Here is a 5554-nt window from a genome sequence, read left to right on the forward strand (position 1 = left end):
AATTTGATCATTGTTACATTGTAAAACTGAATAAGTTCGAATCGCATTATGAATATCATGGCGGATATAATTAACTTGTTCGCGCGATACTTGTTCTAAAGAACCCGACACTCGAAACCAGCGCATCGTTTACCAAAACGAACCCTGCTGTGTACCTTGCCCTTTCTCCAACATCCCAGTGATTTCTCGTGGAAGTGCAGAGGTGTTCTCGGCTTCCAATAAGCGAGTATCACGTCAACATTTTCCTATACAAATTCCTTCTTTGACCTGCATTATATAGGATGCGGCCGGCGCTAGTATTGCCTAAAATAAAGATTAAGGTCACAAGGATTTTACACATTGAGGATGCATGTTGGTCCCAAGCATCATCTGTTGGTTCTCTGTGTAATTACAGCTGATCTGGCAATAACGGAGTAGCAACCGCGGGCGGTCAATCATACTCATGCTCATAACAAAAAAATCTGTAAAATCTGTATTTTTGGCAATATTCTGTAATTCTGTAATACAGATTCTGTATTGCTTTTTCAGTTCAAAAATCTGTAAAATACAGAAAAATCTGTATATGTGGCATCCCTGGTTGTGGACGGTCCATCCAGCTCGCCTTTCGAATAATGAATGTAGCTAGTTTTCCCAGAAACACTCTTTTATAGCCGAAGGGTGCTACGTAGTAGGCCACGCCTTTCAGTTCAGTTGTCTAATTCTCTAATATTCTTTAGACGAATTATTCCACAATTCGCGTTTGATTTTTGTATCCAGCTAGTAAACACCGATGGTGCTCTCAAACACGCAACGATATTACCCCTATCGTATTACGTCTTGTAATATCAAGCAAACGATTTCGTTTGTCGCTGTCGCGTGTTGCATCATGTTGCAACTGAGCAGTTGAGAGACGACGCTTCTGTTCATGCTGATTGATAGGATCGACCTTATAACAGTACTGCATATTCGAATTAACTGCCTTTGTGAAGGCGTTCTAACAAGGCAGTTTGTTATTCAAAATCGGTTATGTTGATCGCAGCCTTTGTGCTGTCCCAACAGTGGGAATATTAACTAAATAAACTACAACAGAATTTGATTGCTAGGATCCCGCGAAGAATGTTTGCTTGTGTTGATGCTAGGAAATTTTCACCCTTCAATTACTTGTTTATTTGCCTTGAAAAAAGGCATTTTGCTGTTCAAAATCGGTTGCTGATCGCAACCTTTGTGCTGCCCCAACAGTGGGAGAGTTAAGATACATGGACAACATGCACTGTGGAAGCTATTTTACATTAGACGGGTGCGACAAATTTAAATTGCTAAGATGCAACACAGAATGCTTGCTTAAGTTGTCAAAAATTATTAACTTTCAATGACTTGTTTATTTGCCTTGAAAAAAGGCATTTTGCTGTTCAAAATTGGATTTGGTGATGACGATCTTTATGCTGCCCCAACAGTGGGGGAATGATGGCAGTCTGGCGAGGCACGCTGAGAAGAACCGCGCTGCTACTGAGACGTGATGACCAAACACAACGCAAGTGATTTATTTAATTTGAAGGCAAACACAGGCGCAAACCGCTGTTACTTCTGACTGCTGTATCTGCTTCTACTGCTGTCAACGTTGTGGACGGTCCATCCAACTCGCCTTCCGACTAATGAATGTAGCTAGTTTTCCCAGAAACACTCTTTTATAGCCGAAGGGTGCTACGTAGTAGGCCGCGCCTTTCAGTTCAGTTGTCTAATTCTCTAATATTCTTAAGACGAATTATTCCACAATTCGCATTCGATATTTGTTTCCAGCGAATAAACACCGATGGTGCTCTCACACACGCAATGGTTTTAACCCGTATTTTATTGCGGTTTGTGACAGCAAGCGATTTCGTTTGCTCGTTGTTGCGTGTTGCATCATGTTGCAACTTGGCAGCTGGGAGACGACGAAATTCTGTTAATGCTGATTGATTGAATCGACTTCATATTAGCTCTGCATATTCGAATTAACTGCCTTTGTGAATGCGTTCTAACTGGGCAGTTTGTTATTCAAAATCGGTTATGTTGATCGCAGTCTTTGTGCTGTCCCAACAGTGGGGGTATTAACTAAATAAACTACAACAGAATTTGATTGCTAGGATCCCGCGAAGAATGTTTGCTTGTGTTGATGCTAGGAAATTCTCACCCTTCAATTACTTGTTTATTTGCCTCGAAAAAAGGCATTTTGCTGTTCAAAATCGGTTGCTGATCGCAACCTTTGTGCCCCAACAGTGGGGGAGTTAAGATACACGGACAACATGCACTGTGGAAGCTATTTCACCTTCTGTAAATTAGACGGCCGCGACAGATGTAACTTCTAGAATCCGCACAGAATGCTTGCTTACGTTGTCAAAAATTATTAACTTTCAATGACTTGTTTATTTGCCTTGAAAAAAGGCATTATGCTGTTCAAAAGTAGATTTGGTGATGACGATCTTCATACTGCCCTAACACGGGGGAATAATGGCAGTCTGGCGACACACGCTGAGAAGAACCGCGCTGCTCCTGAGACGTGGTGACCAACCACAGGGCTAGTGCTGCTGCTAAGGAAGGACGACTGCTGTTGACAACTTGTCGCTGTCCAGAACTATTATGAGCGGCTTCGGCTGAAACAGGCTCTTCTATAGGCCAAACAGCATGTTTTCAATTGCAAGGTATATGATTCTGTCGACCGTGCTTGGGAAACAATCATATAACGACCAATCAGAGGACGTAATTTTCGTTTAAACAAGGCTTGACAATTATCAATAGTACAATAGTTTGCATAATCAATCAACATTTTTCTACATTTGGGTGGATGCGTGTATAATTTTCCAAACAATTACTGCAAAAATGAAGGAAATCGGTTGAAAACAAACCGATTCATAAGCATTTAAAAAGGGACATATTTCGTCCCCTTTTCGTTAATAGTTTTCCTATTTACATCCCTATGTGGTAGGCTAAAGAAAAACGTAGTTCTACGTCAAAATTTCACACTCTTGAAAACTCTACTTATGTCAGTTTGAAGTCTTGATGTATTTTACCCGAGCCTCTGGCATCCCTACACCGAGTAACAGTGAATGACAATGAACTCATGTCATGGGCACAAACTAATTTGTGCCTGCTGTCAGCAGTAAGATAAAGATGTATGAAAAGAAGCGGTGATATGCTATCTCGTTTTTACATATGTTGAGATGTTAGCCCTTGAAAAATGGCGTGATGCCAAAGGGGTGGTTTTACCCATTTTATCAAAAGAAAAATATATCTAAACATTTGTGTTGCCAGCTTTTCAGAAATCTCAAAACTGTCGTATAAGCAGAGAGGTTCGCATATTACGAACGCACATTTTAGCGACCGCCGTTAGAGCAAGCACACCGGTAAGTCGCTATTTTTACAACTTAAGTCGTTGCTATATTGGATAGCAACCGATTTCCGCACCGGTCGTTGCTATTGGGGTTGCGTACACAAACATGACAGCCGTTTGACATTTGCAGCAATGTGTTGCGGCAATTTGATAGTAAGTCCATACATTTTCTGTCAAATTAACGCAAACGTATCCATTGTGCTTGAGCTTTAATCCGAGAGGTGGGTTGTTATTTCCCAAATCCGAATAGCAACACTCGGTGCGGTTGCCGTGTCCAGGGTTGCCACATTTATATCTGTATTTTTCTTTGAAAATATCTGTATATCTGTATCTCGGGCCAAATAATCTGTATTAAAAATCTGTATCGAGCAAACTCAGAATGTTGGATAGAAGAAAATTTACTTGCAGAACATATTTAAACAAATTCATTCTTCTCTACGTGATGTTTATACTGGTTTTTGTTGAGTTTATTTTTTAAAGTTTTCGTTAATTTAATATTAGTATCTTCTCCTTGGTCTGCAACGTAGCTTTCAGCTTTTAAAAATGAGATCATTAGCTTTTTCTGGTTTCAACTATATATTAAAAGTATGCGTTCTAAACAAGCAGAAGAGTGTGGATTTTTTAAAAAAATTCTCACATTTGATCTGTAATGGAAACTTGAAATTACCATCCCGCCTAATGGTGTTCAACAGCGCAGACTAAGTTAAGTTATTTGTTTCAAAGAATCTTCCGGTCAAAAAGTTTTTTTTTTCAAGCGTGCGAAATTTTCTGGGCAGCCCTTATCAGTCAGTTATTGTTACGAATTTGGGGAATTGTCGCATCAAATCGTTTAAATTTTCCAATTTCACGAACGCTTTAAGATTACTTAAAGCTGCCATTTTTACAACAGTATCGGTAGAATCGCACCTTTTTGCAATTTGTTTTATTGCAAATTTCCGCTGAAACGCGAATTACAGACAACTTGCAAGCAAAATGCAAACAACTTGTACGTCAGATTTATCGTATACCAGCATACGAGAGTGAACGCGATAGACTGTATAGATACGATTAACGAAGGCATTCTGTCGCGTTCGCTCTAGTTGACTGGTATACGATCAATCTGGCGTGCACGTTATCTGCACTTTGCTTGCAAGTTGCCTGTAATTCGCGTTTCAGATCTGCAATACGAATTTTGAATAGAAATCCTGACACGTTCATTTTCGCGCTTCGTTCAAGTCACATTCCATTTTTTCTTCATCGATACCTACATAATGCTGATGTTGTTTCTTTTACAAAACTTTGAAAATCGAATCAAATTCTACCTTTAAAATTGATTTCAGTTCGTCGATATAACGAAAAAATCTGTAAGATCGGTATTTTAGGCAATATTCTGTAATTCTGTAATACAGATTCTGTATTGCTTTTTCAGTTCAAAAATCTGTAAAATACAGAAAAATATGTATATGTGGCATCCCTGGCCGTGTCATGGTGTAGGTTGTCAAACTTGTTCTAGACACATCAATCTAGCCACTGGTGCTCTTGCTCTATGGTGCATAAAAAGCTGGATTCTTAAAATTAGGTACTTTTTCTCAAACTAAGTTTCAGAATAGATTCTCAAAAATGAGTATATTTGGTGCAAAAAAGTACCGGTTGTTTTGCACCCAATAAGACATATATAAGGATAGTTTTTAGGTGAATGAAAACAGCCAATATTTCTCTTGTTGCGCGGAAGAAAAGAAAGTTGGGTGCATCTGAGCATGAGAGATGCACACTTAAAATTTTTTGCCGGGTCTCGGTAACTTATTGCCGAGAGCAGCACCACTGAGTGCTCGGTTAAAAAATAATGACAGCTGTCACATTTTATCGTAAATCTCGGTTTAACCTAACTGAAATTTCGGCACAAAATATTACTACCGAGATTTCGTATATTTTGTGCCGAAATTTCAGTTGAGTGAACCGAGATTTACGAAAAAATGTGACAGCTGTCATTATTTTTTTAACCGAGCACTCAGTGGTGCCGTTCTCGGCAATAAGTTACCGAGACGCGGCAAAAAATTTTAAGTGTGTGTGTAAGTTAGATTTTGCTTATATTGCAAAAAAAATCCCAAGCGGTGGCCAACCTCAAAAACCTGTTTGAAACTAAATAATCACCACAAAAGACAAACATTGTCGCAGTGGCACTTTTACCCAATGCCCTTCAGGTATACAAAAATACTAATAATCGGCAAC

The sequence above is a fragment of the Wyeomyia smithii genome, chromosome 1 (genome assembly GCF_029784165.1).
Source record: "Wyeomyia smithii strain HCP4-BCI-WySm-NY-G18 chromosome 1, ASM2978416v1, whole genome shotgun sequence".
In the NCBI taxonomy this organism is placed as follows: Eukaryota; Metazoa; Arthropoda; class Insecta; order Diptera; family Culicidae; genus Wyeomyia; species Wyeomyia smithii.